The 27,737-nt window shown below is 39.3% G+C and overlaps 1 protein-coding gene and 1 pseudogene across 34 annotated transcripts in view; one reads left to right on the top strand and one right to left on the bottom strand.

The window, feature by feature from the left end:
• The window catches only part of NRXN1 (neurexin 1), a gene marked incomplete at its 5' end in the record, with an annotated part of 1,133,428 nt that overhangs the window by 454,113 nt on the left and 651,578 nt on the right, over positions 1-27,737 (top strand). The gene's annotated exons all lie outside the window — the stretch shown is intronic.
• Positions 5,976-6,446, bottom strand: LOC309969439 (large ribosomal subunit protein uL24-like; annotated as a pseudogene). The gene has a single exon. The product of its transcript is annotated as a large ribosomal subunit protein uL24-like (transcript).

Here is a 27,737-nt window from a genome sequence, read left to right as displayed (position 1 = left end):
TTTCCCCAAATTGTTATTACTATTATTTGCAAAGATGTCTCTAATAAGTTGGGTATCCTTGATACACCCAATACGATCTTCAGTTTACCAAAATAATAACCATGTTGGTAGAAGCAAGTGCAACATTACTCAGTACTTCTTTCCCCTAATTTTCATTTAAAGATAAACTTAGAATGGGAATAAGCATTTTCCCATTGCCAGTTCTTTAAATGTCACAATCTTTCATGTCATTTTTCTCTTCTTTTATTCTTACCAGAACTTTAATGATCATATGATTCCACAAGCATCTCCCAAATTAACCTTGAGTTTCTTGTCTGTCGTCATCTAACAGAAAAGTTTATCACGAGCAGTTGGAAAAAGGTCACAGTTCAGTTATTCCTCTAGAAACTTTACTTCTAAGTTGAGCTGTGAGCTTTTGCAGGGCCCATAAAACATGTCTTTCACATTTATTACTATCCCTTGCCACAGAAAGCAAATCCTAGTATTTTCACTTAGAAATTCCACACACACCCTTATTTTTAGTCTCCTATCATAACCAAACTCTACAGGTTATACTATATCCATCACTGCGAGGATGTAACTGTAATTAAGTAATAGAATTCTAATTAAGCAATTATGTGTGTTCTTATCATTTTCAGAAAAAAAAAGTGGTTCACGTCAGGATTTTTTTTTTTAAGCTTTTCAACTACCTGCTGTATTTAAGCAGTTCTTTCTTCTTGCTTTTGGAGTCAGGTACCTCTCTTCTAATTATTATTTTTGTTCCTCATTTAATCTAAAACTCTGTCTAGGCAATTTGCAATATTAATTTCTCATATAAGCAATCAGTCTGCTTTCCTACATTTGATTTTGCATCCCCCAATTTCTGATATGCCTTTCCGCTCTCCTTCAATTAGGTTTATAGTTATTGAGATGACTAAAATCCACTCTACCGACTGACAAAACAATTATTCACCCTTTCCACCCTGTTTAAAATGCATTAAATTTCTATCCACAACTGGAATTATAGTGCATTTTCTGGCTTCTTATAGAAAACATCCAACCATTTCTGATGATTTCCTTTTCATCAAGCGCAACTGCCTCAACCCCAGTTAGCACGACAAATTTCTCAATCATGTATTCCTCCTCTGATGAAGAAATTATGACTTGGTTTCTGGGATGTTGACTCACACAACTTTCACTGAAGCATATTTGCTCTGAATTACTTCTCTTTCTCATTTCTCCTTATCTTAAAATTCCTCTTTCATGCAACATCCAACCCCTCATGTTTTTGGAAAAGCATCACCAAGTATATTTGCTTTATTACACCATAATATTTAAGTCAAGTTTTTTTTTTTTTTTTTTTTAGTATTTTGCACTTAGCATTGTGGGAGTACTCACAAACTTTCCCCCGAAATAGCTTACCATCAAACTGGGAGGTCAGATTTCAAAAGGTAAACATATTTGTTTATTTCTTCAGTGTTTAGTGATCACCTTCTAAAGCCTCATTTTATTTGGAGCCATTTGATTTATCAATTTTTATAAGGTCTGAATCCGGCCTCTTAGTGAGCTTGTAATCTAAGAGTAAGGTGGTTTATTGTATGGGCCTTAGAGGAATACTGCCTAGGACTTGGTTTTTGTCTGACCTTGTGTAAGTAAGTCACATTCTGTCCCTCTGTTTCCTCATTACCTCATTTATAAAGTAGAGCTATGAAAGTATCTCATGAGGTATTTGTGAGGTTTAAATGAGATACTTAATATACCTTTAGGAGAATTAAGGATTAGAGCTGATAAGCAGGAATATGGCTGGCACTGAGATATTTTACACATACTGTTTAATCTTCATAATAAACAAGTAGGGTGATCATTATTCTCTGTGATTTCTTTTTCCCTCTAAGGAGATGGCTCAGGAAAGCTAAGTAATTTGTCTGAGGTTTCATCCTATTAGTACATTGAACAAAGCTTCAAAATAATTCAGTCTGATTCTATAACCTGTTTCAGGGCAACAGCAGGGAGAGAGTTGAATAAAGGTAGAAAAAATAAGTTCTGTTTTAAACTCATTCATTTATTTGTTCAACAAATTGACATGGAGGAGGTACTGAAGCTTTGGAAATGGACATGCTCATTGAGAAAAGTAATGAGGGGAGCCAGGAGGAGACTCATTCATTTTTTTTATTCTAAAAAGTATGTACTGAACACTGAGCTGCATTCCCAGTGTGTGCTGGCTGCTGGACAATAAACAAGAAAATCTATTTTGTGCCTAAAAAATCTGCAGAGAGATTCCTCTGCTGCTATGGAACGCAGGACAGATGCTCAAGAGAAAGATTAGGAGCCATTCACACAGAGGAGGTATAGAAGATTTGGGAATGTACATGCCCATCGGAGAAGGTAACTAGAAGAGAGGCAGGAAGAGAATGGAACCCCTGAACCTCGAGAAGTACCTATGTTAAGAAATAAGGGCAGGGAGAGAAGACAGGGAAGAGGTCAGAAGGGAAGGGAAGGGATGTACCCCAGAGTCTAGGGCAGGAACCTAATGACAGGTAAGACCACAGGAGGGGACAGCTTGATAGGGGGCCTTATGGCTGGAGAGGAGGAGGTGGATGCTTGAAAGTAGACACTTGGGCCGCTACAGCATATCAGAGACACCAAGCCTGCTGACACGTCAGTCAAAGTTTTAAGGGATTGTGATGTGGCTAGAGGATTATTCTCATTTCGGGCAACTAGGACAAAGACCCAGATCAAGCCTAGGACAGAACCATGACCCTCCCAAGACAGGCTCCACCATCTGACTTTGCTTATTTAGAATCAAGTCCTAGGAATATTTTTCCATAGGCCTCTTAAAGACCTGAGGAGCAAGCTAGCAGGACCCTTCTTCCAGACAGACTAGGGCAATCCCTACTGCAATGTCCTGTGTAGGGTGGGGCCCCTGAAGGCTTCTGAACCAGATGGGCAGATGGGTCCCTCCTCCCAGGGAGAGCCGGCAAAGTTCACCATCTGTTTTGCCAGATACAAATCTTTCTAAGTTTGACCTGGCCGAGCCATTTCTTCTAGTAGTTGCAATGAAATTTTTGTGAACCTCACAGCATTCCAGTGCAGGCACAATGGAAGAGTGGAGAGAGTTAAGGATCTAGAGTTAGACAAATCTGCACTCCAATCCTGGGTCCAGCATTTCTGATAAATTGTACAACCTCTTTTTATGTGAGTTTTTTGTATAATGAGAGAGGATAACAAAGGGTTATTTTGACAATTTAAAATGGCATATATCAACCTAGAAGCACAAAGAGAGGATGCTCCCCAAAACAGAAGCATTTTAAATAGTATGGCATATATTATGAAAAACAGTAACAATTATTATAAAAGACATGGGAGATCTGAGAAAGGACAAGGATCTGAGAAAAGGTGATAGAGGCAACTCTGAAAGAGCAATGGTCCCAAGAACTCAGATAGCAAGAGGTTAAGGAAAAAGTGGATAGTGAAGAGATAGAAGAAGTCTTTTTTTTTTTTTTTTTTTTGAGGAAAGTTGGCAATGGTCAGAAGGAGAGATAGACTATTTGGACTATGGATGGAAGAAGTCTAATGCTGAAGGGAAATTTCTAACTCCTGATCATAACTATGAAATCAAAACAAATGTGAAAATCAATTCTAATCTAGCTGGGAATACAGATGCTTTTGAAAAATTAGTTTTCTTATAGGAAACCACTAATGGAGTTTTAGGGGTACGTTAAGAGAGAGAAATTGAAAATGCTGGAAAGATAATAGCTTCTATAGCATGTTGTTTATTCTTCCTTTATAGCCTTTATTTATTTTTGCATTGTTTCAGCTCTTGGGCCTCATTTTATTCATGCCATAGCAGGCTGAAGGGGAACTATTAAGAAATGCAGTTAATAACAGCGATGGACATTAAAATGATGCTGGACTCTAAGCCCTCACTTGAAAAAATAGCTGGGATGCCTACCCCTCAACTCCTTCCTCCCTATGGCAGAATTCCAAGTGATGTGCATTCTCTGAGACAGCCTTTCCAGCCTTCCTGGGACCACCATGGGTGCTATTCTTTGATCTGCTTCCATTAATCTTACATTTGTCTGCCAGGGAAAACTATTCATACTCATAGTCTCAGATGTTGACCCTGACACCCTTGCTAAGGTGCTTCCCTCACTTGGAACAGGGGTGGGGGTGAGGAGTTGGGCAGGAGCAGGGCGAGGTGCACCTCTTTTCTTACTCTGGCACATAAATCATAGTCAAAGAATTTGGAACATGCCCCACTCCCTACAAAAAAAAAAAAAAAAAAGAGCAAGAGAGAGGAAATAGTACAGAGAACAACTGAATAACCTTCAAAGCATCTCTTATATCTCAAAACAATTAATTAGAGACCATATTCTTTCCTGCTTTCAAAACTCAGAACATATTTTCTGTCAGATCAGATCACAGTCTAAGAAAATGTTCCTTTTACTTGGTTGAATGTCTTAAACTCAGCACACTAGGGTCTCACCATCATTTCCAAAGCCATCTTTATATTTTATTCAAGATGCCCACTACAGCCTCATAAAAATATACACCCAATGCTCGATCTCCCCAGCATACCAGAATTTCCAACCTGGATGTGCAAATTGGACCCAAATCGGATGCTTCATTATTGTTTCTCTTGGTTCCTTCTGAGCAGAGGTCTTCTCTTATTCATTAGAGTATCCCTCCTAGTGCTTGGAGAGTGGCTTGGACATAGGCACAAAATACAGGTTGGCTGAATAAATGAGCAAATAAATTGGTATAGAGCATCACAGAGGGGTCAGCCCTAAACAGTATGAGAGTCTTCTCTAATGTTGAGGCAGGATGGAAGGAAGAAGGGAGATGAGGACCCTATGGTGAAAGACGGAGAAAAGGGAAAACGAGAACCCCCCAAGTTTAGCACCCTTTTTTAGGATTCAGGTAGTGCCAGACGGAATGGAATCAAGGACGAAAACATAAACATAAATAATTGCTTCAATGATTAAGTAAGCACGCAGCCCATTGATACCATTCCCGGGGGTCTTTAGGAAGAGACATTCCTCAGCCCATTTTCTCCAGTCCTTGCTCTGTCTTAGAAGGCTTTATTTTTTGGCTTAATGATTCTCTTTTAGCATAACATACACTACCATGTCTAATACAGTTGTCAGAAGGTCTTTCTCCATGTTTCATGAACTGGAGCAAATGGTTCCCTCTATGGCCCACCCGCACTGATGCTTACAGGTGTTGAAGGTTGCCAGATAGTTCTATTTCTTTCAGGACAAGGAAATTTATAGACATATGAATAAAGTTTCAGTTTACATAGATATGACCATATGTCCTGATCTACCTTGTTATCAAATATGAAATACAAAACTAAGGAATTTTAAACATACTTCTATAAGTTCAAGTATACCTTATCAGTTTGGAAATATTTTTAGCTGTGATGCATAACAATTATATTATTGTCTCAGATTGCTAATTTTAAAGAAATGTGTCACTATTTATTAGTTTCCTTTTCACAGTTTTCCCCTTTTTAAAAATATCTTTTCATAGGTTTCATAGGCTGGGATGCCAAGGGTATTGTCATACAACTTCAAGTGTATGATAATATCTATTTTTCTTTAAGGTTTCTAATATGTGCCATCCAACAGCATGTTTTCAACATCATAGGTGTATTGGATATAAGAACAACTATCACTTGCCGCATAAAACACCTCTGTAATCTCTAAAACATGGCCAAACATGTAGATGTTACTAAAGAAGTCAAGGGAAATTTGGCTACTTTCCCCTTTGCAAACAACAAATAAAACTACATTGTACAGTTAATACACAAAATCTATTCTGTTAGAACCACCAACCACAGTGATCAGATCTACTCCAAAAATATGATGCTATATTTGGGTCTATTTGATTCATAAATCGTTTTCCTTTCTACTGTCTAAATCTTATTTTATGAGTCATGGTTTTAAAAATGGACAGTATTAAAGACAAAAGTTGAATGTCTTACTATTTTAAAATTTTTTTTCATTTTAACAGTTTTTAATGAAAGTTGTATATACGATTATCTCTGCATCTTCTCACTTGTTTCTCCCTCATATTTGCCCTTTTCCTTTCCTACTTGGCAGGATTTGGCTTTAGACTCAAGGATCTTTTTTTGGTCTTTATCCAGTTTAGTGATAACCACCTTGCTGGGTGAATGCGTGCGCGCTCAGTTGTGCCATTAGCCTTCTCCCGCTGCTGTTGCTCAGCGTAGATGACATATTTCTTTCTGGAAACCTGGACTACTCTGCTAATTTGCTGCCCTTTGTAGCACCCTCACACAACTTGAACTTCATCCTTTCCGATGGGCATGAATGGAACATTGTCCTTCTGCCTCAGCTCTTCGGAAAGAGGAGAAGACATAATCTTCCTGCGAATGTGGGAAGTGCATTGACATGCCTTTTACGGTTCTTGCCTCAGTCAGAAATCACAAAGGGATTGGATTTCATTTTGGCCGCTGGCGCTTCAGTGATCTTCCTGTATTTTTTATACTGCACAGTTTGTCTAATAGAGAAGCTATGGGAGAAACGTATATATTTGTAAAGTCCATGTTCTTTAAGTACATATATACAAGTGTCCATTGATACCAGGTGACGTAGGCCCCATGGGTTCGTGTCCAATCCATTTGTCAGTGTGGAAGAACTGAGCTAGAGCTGGGCTGATTGGGATGAAGAAAATATTCTCTACATATCTTTTGTGCATTCGCTTAAAATGGATCCCCTTAGTTACCTCACATAGCAGATACTCACCTAATCACGCTTTAGTTTATAAGGCTCAGCAGAAGTAACACTTGATCAAAAACCCATGGCTCAGGCTTCCCTGGTGGTGCAGTGGTTGGGAGTCCGCCTGCCGATGCAGGGGACACGGGTTCGTGCCCCGGTCCAGGAAGATCCCACGTGCCGCGGAGCGGCTGGGCCCTTGAGCCATGGCCGCTGAGCCTGCGCGTCCGGAGCCTGTGCTCCGCGGCGGGAGAGGCCACAGCAGTGAGAGGCCCGCCTACCGCAAAAAAAAAAAAAAAAAAAGCAAAAAAAAAAAAAAACATGGCTCTGTTCAAATAAACAGCACAAACAATCTGATCTTAGATAATTTCATTTTGAAATGACTGAGGGCAGGGCATTGAGGGAGAGCTGGAGGAAAACAATGTGCTCTATTTGGACCAGGCCAGGGGCTTTTTAAGACTGGTAAGTCTTGATCACTACACTGATTTTGGCCCATTAGGCTGGGATGCCTTCCTAGGTAACGTGCCCCAGGAACCTGCTCTGTTTCCCCATCTTCATGACAAGCTTCCTGATGCTGGTGTTTTGGTGCAATTTTGTCCTCTGCACTTAGATGACATTTTTTTCCCAGACTTCTTTCTCTAAATTCCTCTGTGATCATGTACACACCACACACACGTTTCTCGCTATGAGCATCCTTTCCACTGAACTAGGTTCCTGTTTAAAAAAAAAAAGCATCCAAAAGGTCAAGCTTGACACAACAGATTACACGGTCTTAGAGGCGGACAGTCTGTGCTCTGAAACCTGTGGCCCTCTCTCTCCTGGTTACCGAGAGAACCTGGACGAGTCCTGGAAGTCTTCTTGCTCTTTGCTCCCTGAACCGAGAGCAAGCTGTTTCCAAAGTCACCTCTCCCGATTCCGTTGACACCACAAGCTCAGAAAACCCTCCTGTGCTGTCATTTTTAGAACGTCTGTTCCATCTCACAGAGGCTCTCTGGGCTCACGTACTTGCTACCCAAGCGCATGAAGAAGATGACCCACTACCCTCTTTCTTCTGGGGTGTGTACACTGTAGGCAGGTGGCAGTTTACATGCTGTCGTTTTAGGCCTGTTTATGTGTTTCTAGTGTCATTTGCCCTTGCCCTTGAAAACGCTGGAAATTGACTGCCGGAGTCTCAAATCTGGTTTTAATACTTAGTGATTGTGTAACTTGAATGAGTTTCTTTATTTCATCTGTAAAATAGAGGTAATAGGAGTAATTGTTGTAGCTAGCAGACAGGGCTTATGTTAAGGAGATGCTGCATTCAAAATGTTTAGCACAGGGAGTGGTCCATGATAAGTGGTCACTAAGCTATAGATGTTATTCTTATCCCCTCCTTTATTATGTGTTCTTGGACCTTCAGGGGCAAGGTTGGAAAGGATTTGAGGCCTGCTTAACCAAGGTCAAAATTTGGATCCAGCAAAATAACTGTCTGAGATACACACAAAGGGTTTTAGAAACCTCAGACATGTTGTAATTCTGTGGGAATGTAGCTTAATAGCCAAGGGAAGGAAGCCAAGCCTGAATCTTTGCTGAAGGGCACTTGACTCGTGTTTAACAGGCAAACTGGGGCATGCTTCCAGGCTCAGCTTTGGGGCATCTGCTGAGGGATGAGAAAGATGCTGTCTCCCACCTAGCAGACTCGCTCCTCCCCAGCACAGCACTGAGCCCTCGCTGACGTCAGCCCCCTTGGGAAGAGCTGTGAATGCAGGAAAGAATCATAATAGCAAGGAAAGGAACTGGAAAAAAATTCAGAGAAACATCAAGGAGCAAGGAAATCACAGGCATCGTGATAATTAAAATTAGATAACCCAGAACTTCCCCAGACCTACATTTCTTACGTCACTGTCATCTTTTGTCCTACTTTCCTCTTTCTGTAGATCATAATCTGTCTTTCCTTAAAGATCTGAGTCAAACATATATATATGGAAGAGCTTTCCTTGAGTGTCCTGTTTATAAAAAGAGAGAACTTCAGACTCTTTATACTGAATAGCCCTTCCTACCTTATGTAGCTATTTTTTCCCTTTATCCATTCATCAAACATTTATTAATGTGGTGACTTTAGACAAGAAATCAAGCTTAGCGCTGGGGATAAAATGTTGAACAACTTCAGTCTCTGTCCTCAAAGTGCTGCCTCTATGCTATCTCCCCACCAGTTTGTTGGATGAACCCCTAAAGCACCGTGGACCCTTTCTTTGCTTCTTTTCAGCACATTGATCACTAGCCTTTGCACATATTTTGTTAGCTGTTATGTCAAAACTGTTCACCAGAAACAGAGACCTCTATGGAAGAAACCATGTTTGGTACAGAACACCCTCGATTCAGGACAGGAAATCAGAATATTTAGAGTATAGTGGGCTAATGCCAGTTGTCCAGGAGAATGCCATATAATGTCCCATGTTCTCATGGATTAGCGATGTAAAAGTGTTCAGATCATGGGAAAAGCTATGTATACTAACAGAATACTCTGGATTGTTTCATAGATACAATGGCATCACAGAAAGTAGTTCACAGGCAATGTTATAAAGAACCAGCATTTCATGGAGCTATATGAAACAGTGCATGTATTGTACAAGCACATTTTGTAACCATAGCACTGTAAAATTCTATCTTTGTGAATAGTAAATACAATCTTGATAAAATCTCCAATTGAGAATTTATCTAACGGTTCTGATTTAAAACTACATGTGAATAACTGATTTTTAGAATTAATTAAAAATGCTTTGGAAACATTCCACACTTACAAGGGCCTTTGAAGTTTGTAAAGTTTTAAAATTTATTTTATTATACTCAATACTTGAGCAGCAATGAACCTTACATAGTAATTGGCATATAACAGGTGCTGCATAAACATGTCTATTCACTAGAGTATCCGTTCATTCACATTTGTGAAGAATCTGCTATATTCCAGGTATTGTTGGATGTGACAGTGTATAAAGCAGAATGATTTCTGACTTCCCATGGAGTTTACAGTCTAATGGGTGAGAGAGACATATGCCTAGAGAACCAGCAGTAGTTAGACACCTGTCTATTTTCAGAACAGATAGGATGAATTTCTGATTAATCTGAGAAAATAAGTGAATGCAGAAAAACCAGTAAGTAGCTGAGAACATGCTAGAATGGAGATATGGTATCTGAACCATGGCACATAGTATGGTAGGGAATATGTGAAAGGGAACAAGGTAGACGGCAAGCACCCCAGGGTCGTACATCTCCTGCATGCTCACATTTTTATACGGATTATACTCATTCTACACACTTCCATTAAAATATATGGTTTTATGAAGTACAGATTCTTTGAGTCCTTTTTGTGAAAGACCCAATACCACAGTTATTATTTGAGTTTAGCAATGCTGTTTTTTATTATTCAGCATTGATCAATAAGGCTCTAATTCTATTTTTTTCACAATACTGCATAGTGGGACATGAGGAACACGTGAAGAGCGGCTTCCTCACTTATAAGGTTTGCCTTTTGGTTTTCAAAAAATGCCTATTGAATTCTGGATGTCATTTCTCAAGTTGTAGCTTTGCTAGAGCATGGTCTAGCATCAGCAGAACTGGATTTATGGCCTGGATGTGAGATGTGGGGAAACAGTTTACTGTGATATGCCCCAGCTTCCAGCAGGTTTGTTTGTAGGGATTTTGCTTACAGGTATAATGCCTCATCTTTATTGAGTGCCAAGAACATAGTAGGCACTCAAAAAAAAAAAAAAAAGAGAGAAAAAGAAAAGATAACTCTACCAGAATAATCATTATAATACTTTATTTCATTTACATTTATTTAATACTATCTTACCATGGTTGACACTGTTAACTTTGAAAAGAACATTCACATATTATCACAACTGATTCTCACAAGACTTTCCCAAACCTCAGTTTTATCTACCACATTCATAATTGTACCATATTTATATATTACCTATATTATCACTTAATATTTTCCATTTAAACTTAATTTACTTTTGAAATTAATCTCATCTTAAAGTAATATTATCCATAAAATTACAACTTTAATATGCTAGTTATTACTTTTTCCTTCCAAGTACACATCCAAATAAATATAACCTGGAAATTAAATACAGTTCTTGAACCACCTAACAGCATCCACCACATCACCAGGGGTATGAGTCCCAGTTTTCAAAATTACAGGGCAACTTTGTGAAATAGGTGCAACAAGGATTTTTATGTTCATTTCTCTAGTGAGACACTCGAGGCTCAGAGAAGTTAAGAAGGTTTTTATAGTAAAACACAGTCTATACAGCCAGATATGGAGAGATGGTGTCTCGCCTGAGGTCAGGGATCTGGATGAAGTCAAATCTGGCATTGGAACCCAGCTTGCACACCTCCCTGTTGTAAATTCTTTCTAGCTACTCTCTCTTTTTGGAAGTTCTTTCTCCTAATACAGAACAGAAGCAATATGGTGGTACCACATGCAAGTATAATAATGATAGTCATGAATATTTGATTTATCTAGCATAAGCTAAGAACCCAATGTGTATTTTCATAAAGCTAGTTACAATAACAGGTGATTTATATTAAAATAAATATATATTAAAATAAAATAATAGTACATTATTAAAAACCTTTTATTACATATCTACCTATACCTCTAAATTCCCAAATCGTTTTCAGTAACTGTTGGGACATTTGCTTCTGTGTATCCGAAACCCTTCTGATTAAGGAAAGGGTAGCAAAACAGATATACACACTCTCACTTTCACTGGAATGGAAAAGAATTTGAGGTTAAAGCAAAACGACTTTTAGCAGAGGCATGCTATGGGGCTGCTAAGTAAGATTTCTTAGATATCTCCTTTGTGAGGAGAGCTCCTTTGGTTAAGCCATTATTGACTCGTATTGAATAAGGCTTTGACCAATATATTCATTCATTCAATCCCCAAATTTTGAATATGTTCATACTATGTACCAGACACTATTCTAGGTTGGAATACAGTAGTGAACAAAAGGGCTTTTTTTTTTTTTTTTTTTACCTTTATGGAGCTTATACTGACTGTACTGTAAGGACCTAGACACTGAACAAATTTTAAAAATATATAATTTTTCTGTGGATAGTATGTGTTTTTGAGAAAAATCAATGTCCCTGGGCCAGGAGAAGAAGAGGGTAGCAATTTCATATAAGATGGTCACAGAGTTCTACACTGACGAGGTGACATGGGAACAAAAACCCGAAGAAGGTGAGGGAGTGATCCTGTGGCCACATTGAGGGAGATCATTCTGGGCAGACAGAGAGCAAGTGCAAACACTCTGAGGGGTGAACAGATCTGGGGGGTTCCAGAAATAGCCAAAAGGCCAGTGGGGCTGGAGCAAAGTAAGAGGAGGTGCATCCCAGGGGTAAGGGTCAGGGTCAGTTTGAGAAGGACTTTGGCTTCCTGTCCGGTAACGTATATGTCACCAGCCTGTTTTCTCCAGCAGAAAGAAAATCTGTGTGGCTCCGCTCTCAGAGGTGTTTAGGAATTGTCACTGCCTACCAGAGTGCCTGAATGGATGCTACCAAGTATAACTGAATGAATTCTCTTAGGAGACTGGTGCTTCCTCAGGTTACTGCTTTATGTTTCACTAAAACACAAGACTCATAATCGTCACTAAATTTGGCAGCATGAATGAATCATCTGAATGAGTTCAGTGATTCTCTTTACTGATGCCCCATCAACAACCGACTAACACACTGATTGAGAAGGAAATCATTCACTGAGTAGGTAGAAATGGCTGTGTGCTTGATACTTTTAATAATTTTGATTTCACTGAAAAAAAACTAGCCCCCTTTTATAAAGAGCACTGACTCTACTGGGTACTGAGTAAAGTACTTTGCATCTATCTATAAAATTTTAATTTTCACTATAATCCTATAGGGCAGGTATTGTTGTTAATTGTGGTTAAAACAAAAAGAACAACAACATAAAATTTACCATCTTAACCATAACATAAGTGTACAGTTCAAGAGTGTTAAGCATATTCTTATTGTTGTGCAGCAGATCTCTAGAACTTTTTCATTTTGCAAAACTGTAACTCTATATCCATTAAAAAACTCTGCATTTCCCCCTCCCCAGTGCCTGTTAACCACCATTCTACTTTCTGTTTCTCTGTATTTGACTACTTTAGATACCTGATATAAGTGGAATCATATAGTATTTTGTTTTTGACTGGCTTATTTCACTTAGGGGCAGGTTTTAAAAAAAAAATGTTTGTTTTATTTAAATCCCAGTTTTACACATGAAGAGACCAGTGTTTAGAAAGTTTAATTAACTTGCTTAAAGCCGTTCAGTTACTAAGTGGCACTGAGGGCTTGAATCCAAGTCTAATGATAAAACCCATGCACTTAACTACTTACTACTCCACTATTTCTCAAACCAGAATGCTCAGAATCTGTGGGAAGAGGGTGAGGTACGTAGATTTATTCTTGGGGACCTTTGAATTTTCTATTTGCTTTAAAAGTTTGCAACACTATTCCAGTGTGAGGAATGCAGTGCCACGCCGAAGTGACAGAGCCTGTGGCTTGATGCCAGACTCAAGAACATCTTAAATTCCTCACTTATTACTTGTGTTTGACACACTGACCTTTCCATTTGTATGTGGGGCTGAGATTAAGAACTCTCTTTCACATTCATGTAGATATACTGTGATTGACCCAACACATCAAGCTATGGTGACAGTATTGACGCTGACCATCTACTTACCAAGCCCAGACCACCCATTCATTTAGGTTTTCATCCTTGGGTCAGAGGAAATCCTTCAGTTAACAGAGGGAAACTTGATCTCCCTTGTTCCACCACCAGCACATTTCCAAGTCATTTGACGTCAAAATAAGAATAGTTCATCATATTCATCTTCTCTGCCAAGAGCTGTCCATGTGTTCCTTACTTTTTTCAGAAAAGAGCTAAGATAATTTAAATATTGTTAAACATAAAAGATAAATGTTGGGTGGTTGGTAGGAAATAAATAGAACATTCACGGTGACCACATTTTCCAAACCAAGGAAACCAGGACAGACGGGCTGACGGGTACAAGTGTATTTATGGGGTACGTGGAAGAGACTATTTGATCAAGGCTGACCTAGAAATATAGGAACATACGGTCACCCAGAAAACTTGGTATTCTCCATTTTTAGCATATTGAGTTTAAAGGATAATTGTTGGCTTGCCTTGAACAAAAGTAAAAGCACTTCCTTAGGGCAACAGATCTTTGAAGCCATTAACTATGGGGATTGATGGTGATGTTATCTCTAAATCAGACATTTTCAAGGACATATTAAGGTAGTGCACTGGGTAGACTTTTTCTTTCCATATACTTAGAAAGGGAAAAGGAGAATTAGAATATTGTCAATTCCATGGTTTCATTCAACAAACATTGACTGTGCTCCAGTCAAATGTCCAGCTCATCACTAGTTACTCGGGGTCAAGGTGAAGCTTGTGTGAAGCTTTTGTGAAGCTTTTGTGTGCTTTAGCACACAGAATACACTGGGACAGATACTTAGAGTAATTTTAATATAATATTCTGAGTATCATTATCTTACTTTTTCACATGTGCCAGGAGAGTGACTAAGCCTTGACAACTGGAAGATCATGAGGGCTGGGTTATCTGTTCTGGGTCTTAAACTTCAAATAAAATTTTACCTTGTGGCGAAGGACTTTCTAGATTTTGTGAACCTTAAGCCTAGTGTCCTCAGTACCATACTTGGTGAACAGGAAGTGCTCAGTAACGTTTGGCTGCTTAGCCTTCGGACATGTGCTGAGTAACACCGTATGCCAGGTATTATGCTAGAGGCACTAAGATACAAGAGTTAACATGACCTAGTTTTTTAACCTCACTCAACATGGGTTCATTGTGGAAACAGGCAGGTAAAGAGGTGACTGCAGTACTCCACTGTTAGTCCTCTGATGGGGTGAACCGTTAGTGCTGTGGCAGATCCAGAGGGCGGTGCCAGGGAAGACTTCTCGGCCTTATACCAGTGAGTTTTGAAAGATGAATAGGTTAACCAGGTTAAAAGGTTGGGGAAGGGAGAGGTGACAAACACTGAATAAATAAGTGGGTCAGAGAGAAAGGAGAGAAGAAAGAAATGGAGGAAGGGAGATAATATATACAAAGTGACGGCTTCCTTGGGGAGGAAAAAGTTTACTGTGATTGGACTCTAGGGTTTTTGAAAGTGAGTAACAGGCAATGAAGTTATTAAGATACAAGGGATCAGTTATGCTGGCCATTGTAAGGACTGGTAGACGACTTAAACCCATATGATTCAAGCCAGGTAACTGGAAGCTACTGGAGGCGTTTCTGAGTAAGTACTTATATGAATGTTTTAGACATAAATGCAACACTAAAGGTATAAGTTGTTTTGATTTTTTTTCTTGACAGATCCCAAAGTATGGTTAACAAAGAACAGAGAAGCTAGTTAGACTACATTTGTGTGTTAGTTTTACTAGTGGTTTTCCCTCTCTCTTCTCTGTTTCTTTTTTGCCATGTTTGTTTTATCCTATTTTGTCTTTTCTTCCATCTGCTAAGTAATTATTTTTATGCCCTATTTTTAGGGTCAGAATTTTGTTAGCCACATATAAAATCATTTTTTTTTATTATTATTTTTTTTTGTGGTACGCGGGCCTCTCACTGTTGTGGCCTCTCCCGTTGCGGAGCACAGGCTCCGGATGCGCAGGCTCAGCGACCATGGCTCATGGGCCCAGCCGCTCCGCGGCATGTGGGATCTTCCCGGACCGGGGCACGAACCCATGTCCCCTGCATTGGCAGGCGGACTCTCAACAACTGCGCCACCAGGGAAGCCCAATTTATGACTTTTTGAAATCAAAAAAACCATAACCTTTCTGTGATGGTATACCAGAGTAAAATTTTACTATGTATACAACATTTTTTTTTTAAGATGTCATTGCCCAACGTGGCCTAGCCCAAGTTCTAAAGCGTACCTAGTTTATAGTACCTAGTTCATAATCTTGGGTCTGCCTCTAAATAAATGTATGTTCTTAGATAAATAAGTACCCTGTCTGGGCTCTTAAATATAACCTAGTTTGGCTCCACCATTCCTCGCTAGATATCTTATTGCCTAAGACAAACAGCTGCCTGCCCTGTGCTTGGCATTCTCAAGAGACCTCCAGAGACTCCTACTACTTCCTTTTCCTCATAACCATGACGTCCTCTCTTGTGATCCCACCAAAATCTCCTACTTCACTTTAAACCTATTTTTCCTTTTTGATTCCCTTTGCACCTAAAGAGATTGTCACAGAAAACGCTTGTTTAAGAGTTCGGCACATACTTATCTGTTGACGACATATTTAAATTAAACCTCTTAGTTTTCTTTCACTGGGCTACAAATCTATCTTTTCTATCATTTACATATCTTACAGGAAGGTGAAATTTGGCCAAGTTGAATATTTTTGGCTTTAAATTATTTGAAGAGAGATGAATAAGCTCTTTATAAAAGTGGGAGTGGTAATATGAGTATTAATTATTATTTGGATTAGTCATTATCAGGCATTTGGTGTGTGTAGATAAAAGATGCTGCCACATTAAACTGAAAAGTGTAGTCCAAGTAAGAATATTTTTCAGGTTTTTTATCTTTCTTTTTTTTTCTTTTAGCTCCTTATTTATTCTGGCCTGGTCTAGTGACTTGATTTAACAAATAGAATGCCTTTCCATTCTGAGGCATTCTATTGGGCCTTTCCAAGTGTAAGCCTTAAGGTGGTCTGGCAGCTTCAAGTTTTGCACTTTTGGGAGCCCTGCCCCACTACATAAGAAGTTTGGTCTGGAGGAGACCATGTGGTGAGGTCACATAAGGAGAGACCCTGAGTCTACATGGAGAGAAGCCATGTGTCCCAGCTGTCCCCAAAGGTGCCACTCAGCCCAGCAGTTGCTTCAGCTCAGAACTTTGAATCTGGAGTGAGCAATGCAGAGGGGCAGGAGGTTTAGGACTTGTTCTGAAAGACCAGCATCTTGTTTCCAGTGGCAGCCTCTGAGACAAGGGCAAGAGTGGAGACTCAGTATCCAGTACAGACAGAATCTTCTTTTAATGCAATTTCTGGTCCCTCATTTTCCACTTAAAAGAAAAAAAAAAAGAATAAAACAATTTTTTTCACCTATTTCTTCCATACCCACTTCCTGCCTCTGGCAACCACCAATCTGTTCTCTGTATCTATGAGCTTGGTTTTGTTTCTTGATTTTTTGTTTGTTTGTTTGACTAGATCCTGCATATGAGAGGGATCATATGGTGTTTGTCTTTCTCTGTCTGACTTATTTCACTTAGCATAATACCCTCCAAGTTCATCCATGTTCTTGCAAATGGCAACATTTCATTTTTTATGGTTGAATAATATTCCCGTGTGTGTGTGTGTCTGTGTGTGTGGCACAATTTCTTTATCCATTCATCCTTTGATGGACACTTAAGTTACTTAAGTTGTTTCCATATCTTGGCTATTGTAAATGATGCTGCAAGGAACAAGGGGTGCATACATCTTTTTGAGTTAGTGATTGCATTTTCTTCAGGTAAATACCCAGAAGTGGAATTGCTGGATCATATGGTAGTTTCTTTTCTTCCTTCCTTCCTTCCTTTCTTCCTTCCTTCCTTCCTTCCTTCCTTTCTTCCTTCCTTCCTTTTTTAAGGAACCTCCATACTGTTCTTCATAGTGGCTGAAGAATTCCCACCAACAGTGGCTTCACATTCCCACCAACAGTGTGCAAGAGTTCCCTTTTCTCCACCTCATCACCAACACTTGTTATTTCTTGTCTTTTTGATAATAGCCATTCTAACAGGTGCATTTGGTCTTAACAGTGCTCTAGACAGTGTAGGAACTGGGAATATAGCCCAAGACACAAGCCCTTCTGCTCAGGGACATAATCATGAGAGGGAGATGAGTAGCCTCTTGCCCAGTGTATGTCTTCATCCTTCCTTCACTTGTCATATTTTTTGGTCCTCTTAGCTTTCTCTTCCAGCATCTATTGGAGACATTGGTGAGTTAGAATTTTCTTGTAAACTGTTCCTCTCAATTTTATCTCTAGAGGAAATAATATTGTTACCTATGTCAATCAAGTAACCACTAAAAGTAATTATATTTTTAGACTATAATTAACTAATTAACACCAATGTGCTGAATTAATGTATGATTATCTTTAAATGCTCTTTTTTTCTAAACATATCAAAATCAGGATTCCTCTAACTGTCTTTGTATATGGGTGTGGGTATGGGCATTTAGTGGAAGATTGGATGCTATCAATAAACAACAGAGCTAAATTTATAAATTAGATCCAGAACCATGCTTTGGGGAATTTTCATCTCTGAATTATTAATTTTCAGGTCTGTTTTGTAAGTCCTTTTTCATTCTTTCAAGATGTGGACATGAGTTTTCTTCTGGGAATATGAAGTTTAGGCATGATTTAATTCTCTAAGTGTTTACTGAATATTTATTATATGCAATTAGGTATCCTAAAATCTGCAGGGGATATAAAGAAGAATAAGATCTGTTTTCAAACCCCTTGGGAAAAGAGCATTGCAAGAGGGAATATAAAGCAAATGACTTGGAGCAGAAAACGTCTTTTTACATCAAAACATTGTCTTAAAAACCCACCAGCAGAAAATATAACCATCTCATGCTAACTCTAGTTATCTAAAGTTTCTACACTGCCATCTTTCCTATTTAGATCTCAGGCAAGGATGTGCCTGACATTTGCACTGGGTCTCCAGTGGTGGGATTATTTATACTAACCCAGTCATATTTTCCTTTTAGTTTCTCCTTCATATTGCACGCACATCTGTGGAAAAGTTGGGTGACAGTAGCGCAACCTGGGTGAATCTTGTTATATTCATCATACGTGGAGCTCCCAGCTCACTTCCCCCACCCTCACTCTCCAGATTAGATCACGACTCTTTGTGACTTTGTGGTCTCTTTAGGAATCCAATACAGGCTTTCCTTATTTAGCAGTGCTACCCTAGCAGCACAAAATATAAAATGAAATCAGTCCCCTCCCAGACTTCCTAGTCTCTGAAGACATTAGCTGAGAATCAGTTTTCCTCCCAGCCCTGTAAATTGCATGGCAGCTGGCCTGCATTAGAAGGTGATACAAAACTAGGCATCTCATTTCACTCTACCCACAATTTAGTGAGTAGGGTTTATGTTACTAAGATTAGGGTCATTTGACTTCAGTAAAATATTAATTTCTTGAATGATCTCTGTAAAGGAGCATGTCAAAATGGGAAATTCAGCTTAAGGGAAAAGAAATCTGAAAATGCCACAAGTGCTCGAGGTAAAGAAGTGATAGTTTCATGTTATCTAATCCAGGGCTAAGCCCAGATGCCCTCAATGGTGAGAGCGAGTCTGGGAGAGTGAGTGGTGGGAGGGTGGATTTAACCTTCTTAAAATTGTCATCGCCACCTCTCTAGTGACCTCAAAACAAAATAATTATAGTGTAATTCCTTGCTCTGAACAATTTACATCTTCTCATATGTATCTAGAGTGTAAATAAAAATGTGTTGCACATTTTGCTATTTTTGTATACTGTAACATACAATACAGTACTGTGGTGGATACACGAACCTGCACATTTGATAAAATTGAGTGGAACTAAGTACACACAGACCCACAGATACACACATACAAATGAGTACAAAAGAGTCGGAAATCCCTGTATTAGATAGGTGGGTTGGATCAATGTCAATACCTGGTCGTGATATTGTACTACATTTTTTCAAGATGCTACTATTAGTGGTAGTGAGCAATAGCAAAGTGAACAATAGGTATGTAGCATCTCTCTGTACTTTCTTACAACTACATGTGAAGCTGCCGCTATCTCAAAGCAAATTTTATTTTTAAAGTTATGAGCTTGTTATGCAAATGCAGCTTCAAAACAAGTCTCGTAAGCAACCGCTTTCAAACATTGTGGACCCTAACCCTTCCTATATGACCTTCTGGAACTGATATCCTGAGCCCTGGACACTATTCTCCTGCTGTAAACAAATATCTAAAAAGTGATTTGTGAGAAATAGAGGGCTCTCAGAAGGAAAAACCCAAGAAAAATCTGGAACATTGAATTCAATGTTGGAATAGGAGATGTTCAGGGCCATTGTGTTCTTTTTAATATTCTTCATGAACTTTTCATCCTGAGGCTTCATGATGAGGCTTTATGAACTTGTCACGGGATGGGTAGCACCAAATTTTAGCCTTTAATGATTTTTAAAAGTTAAGAAAAAATAATTTCTCTTTTGCTCAATTTAGGTTTCAATTTTCCTAGCTTTTAATCTACATTTAAATATGATTTAGGAAACTCAGGCCAGAGTTCTTAATCCCTACTAATGCACAAATGCCCAAATAAAAAAGTAACTAGAACACATTATTGCATACTATAGATAAGCTTATTGGTTAGTAACTGTTTTAACAATCTCTCCCATCTCCTAAAAACTTGGGTTTCCCAATAAAGTATAGCTATTCTGTATTTCTGTGCCTTCAATTTAGTTTCTTCCTTCAGAAAGACATACTATTGGGCATCTATAAAAAATTATATCAGCCAGATACTATTACCATTCCGTATATACTATGGCAGTTTTCCTTATATTTGTTCCAAATCTTTAGTTATAACAATAGATATAATATCCTGCATAGTCTCATTAATTGGTATTTTAAATACTATTCAGCCTAGCCATGGGTAGCCATAAAACTTTTTTTTTTTTTTTTTTCCGGTACACGGGCCTCTCACTGTTGTGGCCTCTCCCGTTGCGGAGCACAGGCTCCGGACGCGCAGACTCAGCGGCCATGGCTCACGGGCCCAGCTGCTCCGCGGCATGTGGGATCTTCCCGGACCGGGGCACAAACCCGTGTCCCCTGCATCGGCAGGCGGACTCTCAACCACTGCGCCACCAGGGAATCCCCATAAAACTTATTATTAATGTTCTTCAGCTAAACGTTTAGTTAAGGTAAAACTAGAACTCCTTGCATCATGTGATATTAGGAACCAAAATATGGAATGCTATTGGGCACTAATGTTAAAGCAAAATCAATCTTAAAAGTCCACTTAAATACTTTTAACAGTTAACTATTTTCAGATAAATCTTCAGCTAGTATATATGAAGCTCATAATTATCTATTGTAGTGGTAAGGCTTATTTTATATTCACAGATATTAACATTTTATATGGGATCTCAAATCTTTCACCTGTGCTAGTAACAGAGAAAAATGAACAAGTTTGAATTTCATATCTTATTTCTCCACACCATTCTCAGAGTTCTTCATCAGCTTGCATTATTTATTCATTGATTTCTCTATGTGAAGTATCACACTGAGAATAGTTTGGAAGTGAAAAAATGCTGAGATTAGGAAATGTAATAATGGTTCAGAATATTCACAACCAATAGGTGGTAGCTTATCACTTGCTATGATGGTAATATAGAAACAAATTCTGGGTGAGAATATGGCTGCTGACCACAAAAGGAGCTTATTATTAAAATGGCAGAAAGGATTAGCAAGAGTGTAATAAATTCTATCATAGAGGTGTGGTATTTACAAGTTACAGCTCCAAAGAATGGCTACTTAATCACAGAGGAGCTAGGCAACGGGGTAAGGAGAGAGAAGGCCAGAGGGAACAGAATGAGAAAATAAAAAGGCCACTGGGAAAGCCTTCTTTTAGGAGGAGGAGTTGACAGTGCTTTCAAAAGAGAGCTACTGTCATTCAGTTCCTGACCAAGCTGGATGCAAACAGATTCAGTGTTTGCAATGCAAGACCTGCATCTATTTACATAGAATATATAAAGGAGATGTGGAGGCATGTTGAAGGTTTGTGTATGTGTCTGTGAGCGTGTGTGTGTGTGTGTGTGTGTGTGTGTGTGTCTGATAATTGGTGAAAGTGAGGCTATTGAATTTAAAGTTACAAGTAAGAATGTTTTTCTTCAGGTAGCTTAAAACCAAAGCTATTCTGGAGACCTAAGATGCACAATATAAGGAGAGAAAAAAGAAGATTAAAAGCTTGATTCAACAGGAAGGCAATCAGGAATGCACTGGTCTTAGTTTGAAATGCAGATATAAAAAGTGCTACTAAGTGTTTTTGACTGTGTTTTTGCTTCCTGTTTTTTCTTTTTGCATTAGACCCCAGAATATATAACACTGTCAAAAATAGCCAGTAAGGTCGATGACTAAGAAAGAAATATACTAGGAATTTTGTCACTAAAAACAACAATATACAAAATGTGATTATAAAGTAATAACACTAATTCTATAATCCATATATAAATTTTCAGTCACCCTCACAGCTTAAACTCTATGTAGGTGGATATCTCTTTAGAAAATAGTCTTCTGTAAATATGTATATGAAGAATGCACTGGTAAGTCCTATTAATAATTAACTTGTTTTCTCTCCCTCTTTCTTTTCCTCTTACTCTCTCCTTTTCTTCCTCCCTCTCCCACCCCTCTCTGTTTCTCTCATTCTCTCCCTCTCTGTTTTTCACATGTTTTATAAAGATTATTTTCCTATGCTGGCTTTAAGCAAGGTCTATAGGTTAGAACCATTTCTTTAAAAAGACCTGCCATTATTTACCATTTTTAGATGCAATTTAACTTTTGGTTATGACAGAGGGCAGTTATATTTGAAGGAAGTAATGCTTTGCCTCTAAAGAAAAATTTGCTGATGAAATAATTCTACTGTTATAGGGAAGCATGACTATTAATGCATTGAATAATTATTTATTGAGCACTTTTTACAGAACAACCACTGCACAGGGAAAAAAAGGGTAAAAAGCAAAATAGCTGTGGGCTCTGCCCTCATAGAATGTGCCTCTAGCAACATATTCTGGATAATCCAAAAAAAATTGATAAAGTCTAATATCTATTTTTAGGATTTGTAAATTGCTAGTTTTCTAAACGTTATTCCACTCTTTTGTCAATAAAATTAGACAGTGAAAAGAGAGATCAGAATTCTCTGGTCCGCAGATGTAAAATAGATAGCTAGTGGGAAGCAGCTTGCATAGCACAGGAAGATCAGCTTGGTGCTTTGTGACCACCTAGAGGGGTGGGATAGGGAGGGTGGAAGGGAGAAGCAAGAGGGAGGAGATATGGGGATATATGTATATGTATAGCTGATTCACTTTGTTATACAGCAGAAACTAACACACCATTGTAAAGCAATTATACTCCAATAAAGATGTTAAAAAAAAAAAAAAGAATTATCGGGTCCACACAACTATAGCCATGCAGAACCTATCATTAAAGAGCGTGCAGTATTGGGACCCAGGAAATAGGCCCTGCACAGAGCTTTTTGCCTCTAGGAAGCATCTCCTCCTGGCTCCCATGTGTCCTGCCCAGGGCCCACCGCTAGACCATATAGTGCCCTCTGGAGAAGATGCAGCCCAGCACCAGGGTTCATGCTGGGGACTGGATTTCAGGGTGATTGTACAGCTGTGCACACAGACCTCTTTACTCACTCCACGTCACGCTTCAGGGAAGCTCAGTTACTGAGTATTCCTATTAAACACAATATGTACCCAGAATGCTTTTAATGATAGGGAAAAACACTGAATCTCAAAGATCGACCGTAACAGAATTCTCAAATGTATCTTTCAAACCACCAGAAAGGGAATGTAGACATCATTTAATACAAAATATTAGAAATTAAGTCTTTAAAATATGTCTCTGGCAACCGGTTCTATCTCACGTGGCAATACATCTTATAAGCTAAAGTGTTTTGGTGATGTATTGCTCTAATCCATCCCAGTGAGCACTCTCTGAGAGCATATGTGTGCAATACATTATCTCTGGGAGAGGCTGTGGTGCTCACGTAGCAGTCCATGGTCCAGAGGGTACAGGGCAGAAGCCAAAGCACAGGGATCCCCTGATGCAGTGGCTGCCAGCGATCAAGGCAAGGGCGCTGCACAATTTGTGGGGTGTGAAAGGAACCTAGAATCCTGTTGGCTGTCAGCAAATGTTAAATAAAAGTCCAGAGGGCTATAGTCTCCTCCTCAATGTGCTCAACAGCACAATAGGATAATTGACTTTGTGCCATTCCCTTTTGGAAACCACCCTTCTTGCTTGGTTTTGTAGAGTGCTTTTGGGTGACGTTAATATTTGGATTTCTCTCCTGGGTAGATACTAGGAGACCTGAGAGAGCTGGAGCAATATGATGTTACAGTTTGCTACTTCCTTTATGTATGCATCTGACCTCATCTGTTTGAAGTTAATTTGATTTTGCCTGCATAGCAAAGGAGTCTTGGGAGAAGATTTTTTATTAGAGATATGCTGAATCATTTAGTTTATAAACTTGCAAACTGGAGGAAATTGAAAAGTCCTTGAAGACTGGAGCTTTTGGTGCATATCCAAATTTCACATCAGATCATTTTTCTTGACAAAAGCCAATATCTCAAGCAGTTTTGAGAGACATCCTCTTATAATCATTTGACAATTTAAGTGAACTTGGACTGCTTCCTTTTACTGACATTCTACGTGCAGAGGGTTTCTAATTTCTTCCTTGGTGTTCCTTTATTGACTCAAATCTTCTATCAGTATATTAAGGCCTTATAAGGCCCAGTGCTATGTACACATACTAGGAGAAACCACTGGAGGTAGTTTTTGCATAGGCAACAACACAAATAAAGGAAATTTCGACAGGGCATGTTTGTTATATGATAATATGATGCCATTATCTATACATATAATGCTTCAGGGTTGCTTATAGCAAAAGTCACTCAATTGATTGTGGAATCACTTGTCATAAAACCCTTGATGACAGTTATTCCTTCATTGAAGATGCAGTGCCCTGTATATAATCTTTCTTACTGGGCCAATCGTATTGTATTTTATACAAGTCTAGTGTTGCTAGATTCATTAGAGCAGTGGGTGTTATCTTCTTGCCTTCAGGAGATACCAGAAGAGTTTATTAAGAGAGGTAATCCTTGTGCTTGATCTGTGGCTTAATGGCCAGCCATCTTTTATGTGTGTAGTTGCAGAGAAGTGCAGTTGAGAAAAATTACCCTGCTATTTCTTCCCCATGATTTCAAAAGTAGCTTTTACATCCATGTGCACTTACTGTTTTTCTCTGTAGCTCACAAATTGTCCTAGCCCGGGGTGCAGTATAGTATGCGGAGGTTAGGAACTAAGAGTAAGGGTTGTGTAGCTATGTCGTTTCTCCCTTCCAGTTACGAACTCTGTAACTGTGGTTTGGTTGGGCCAAACCATTTTAGTTTCCTGTCAGTTTCTTTATCTGTGAAAAAGGGATGATATTACTACTTACCACATGAGGCTATCAGAAAAACAATGAAATGAAAATATCCCTATAGAGTTCTTTGTGCAATGCCTGTGATACACAGAAAAGATCCAATACATGGTAGCTATTCTTATTATGCAAGTGAGAAACTCAAATTGTCAAGGAAACCTAAATTCTCCATCACTTTTCTGAAACTACTCAGTTTTACTTCGTTTTGTGGCTCCATCTCCAATAAGCAGCTGTTTCATTCCTAATCTTTACTTGCTGATAATATGTTCAAAAATATAATCAGATTTAATTGTGAGCCTCTACATGTAAACATACCTTCTACATGTTTATATTTCTCACAATCAAATTCAAAAATTATCACCACCATACAACTGTGGATGAAACATTCCCCCTCCAGGTCATTCTTCTGAGACCTAGGCAGAGATCCATATGTTTGACTTTAGATTCGTAACATTATTTTTGTTTCTGTCTGTTTCTGTCTTGTCACATTCTAATCAGCTGTGTATGTTCCCAACTCCCTCCATCAGGCTGGGAGCTCCTCAAGTCCAGAGACTGGATCTTTTTATTTTTATTCTTTTGGCTGCGTTGGGTCTTCATTGCTGCGCGTGGGCTTTCTCCAGTTGTGGCTAGTGGGGGCTACTCTTCGTTGTGGTGCGTGGGCTTCTCATTGCGGTGGCTTCTCTTTGTTGCGGAGCATGGGCTCTAGGCGCGCGGGCTTCAGTAGTTGTGGCACACGGGCTCACTAGTTGTGGCTCGCAGGCTCTAGAGCGCAGGCTCAGTAGTTGTGGCGCACAGGCTTAGTTGCTCTGCGGCATGTGGGATCCTCCTGGACCAGGGATCGAACCTGTGTCCCCTGCATTGGCAGGCAGATCCTTAACCACTGCGCCACCAGCGAAGTCCCCAGAGACTGGATCTTTTTTTTTTTTTTTTTTTTTTTGCAGTACGCGGGCCTCTCACTGTTGTGGCCTCTCCCATTGTGGAGCACAGACTCCAGACGCACAGGCTCAGCGGCCATGGCTCACGGGCCCTGTCGCTCCGCAGCATGTGGGATCCTCCCGGACTGGGGCATGAACCCGTGTCCCCTGCATCGGCAGGCGGACTCTCAACCACTGCGCCACCAGGGAAGCCCTGGATCTTTTTCTCATTATGTCTTCAGCACCTTGTCCAGCCCCTGACACAGAGTCCACATATTGAAATTGTCTCCCCTGTCATCCTCATATCTGATATGAATTTTAGATGACTATAATAGTATATTTTAGATTCACCAGAAAAGTACTTCGGCACACTGTCCAATTCTATATCAGTTAAGACAAGGGTAGAAATACTCATGATTCTGCGAAGGAGATAAGACAGCTGTTATCCCTATTGATCAGATGAGAAAATTGAAAAGGTACTTACCCAAATTCACACAATTAATGGCAGAGCTGAAACTAGAACCGAAAGTTCTCAATACTTTAAAACTCATTCCAGTACCCAATAGGTTCTGTCTACTGAGAAAATGAATAATCCTGAAGATTAACGTTGAACAGGGAAAAAGAAAGTTAGCCTTTTTATTTATTTTTTCTTTTCACAGAGCCCTTTGTTCCTCAGAGGTTGTCAGGGTTTATTCATATGTTAGAACTCATGTGTTGGGATTTAACGTTAGGTAATGAAATGAGCTTTTACTAGCTGTGTGACTTTGGGAAAGTTACTTAAACTCTCTCATTTTCAATTGCTGTATCTGAAAATGGGTATACAAGATACCTACCTTGGAGAATTGATGCAGTCATACTCCTAATGGCTACAATGCATACTGGTTGGCACACACTGGGCATTAATCAGTGGTGGTTATTAATATTATTGTTAACTATGAGATTACCAGTATCACCCTCATAAGAGATGAGCTAAATAAGCCTCTTTTTATGAAAGAACACATTAAAAGGTGCGTTTGAACAAGCAGAAGAGGCCAGACCAAACAAGAAAGATCCTTAAAAGAAAAGAGTACACAGTAAGTATGTTCTTTTGCCCAGAGTGCATTGAAAACAGGCTCTGGCAGCAGAATTTGCCACAGCGTCATATATATCACCTGTCTGGTATTGACCACACATTGTAGGCATCATAGAGCTCTCACTGCACAGAAAGCCTTGCTGTTTCAGTAAGTTGGGTGTAGAAAGGATATAAAAGTTTACGCAATTTAAAGAAGATATGCAGAGAAAAATTGTTTATTTTTCTGGTACTAATCTTGTTCTTAATTTCCCATTCCTGGTGATAGTGGTTTGAGGGCAGGTGGTAGAGAAACTTTCCAATTTTAGATCACTCATTTTCTTCTTGTTTAAAAGTATTTCTTTCAAGTAAATGTTCAGTCAACTCAGATTTCAAATTCTCTATCAGAGTTTTTTCTCCCTGTTAAGTAAGGGGAAATTTCTCTTTCCACCCCCAGGATCTTGGGGAGGGATTTCTGCTCTGAAGGCTGTACTTGGAATCATCCCTGGACTCCCTGAGGTGTCCCTCCTCAGCCTGGTCTCTAGCCATCCTTTGTGGACTGAGACATGAGTGGCCCTGGCTAGTGGTTAGGGCACTCTGTGGACATACACCCTTCTGGACTTGGGATTTCGTGTTGCCTTTATATCCAAGATTCTCTGCAACCTGCCGGAGTCTTTGAGGTTTCCCTCAGATACCCTCCTCTGCAGTTACCATCTCTACTCTCAGGCATTGATGGACAGGGCACCTTAACAAAATCAAGGTTTCTCCGAGAGGTCTTCATTTCCCCCAGGGAAGTGTGACACCAGCACTAGTTGTTTCTGAATTCTC

This window comes from Leucopleurus acutus, assembly GCF_964270905.1.
Source record: "Leucopleurus acutus genome assembly, chromosome: 12".
Classification (NCBI taxonomy): Eukaryota; Metazoa; Chordata; class Mammalia; order Artiodactyla; family Delphinidae; genus Leucopleurus; species Leucopleurus acutus.
This window is presented reverse-complemented; position numbering and strand designations above follow the sequence as displayed.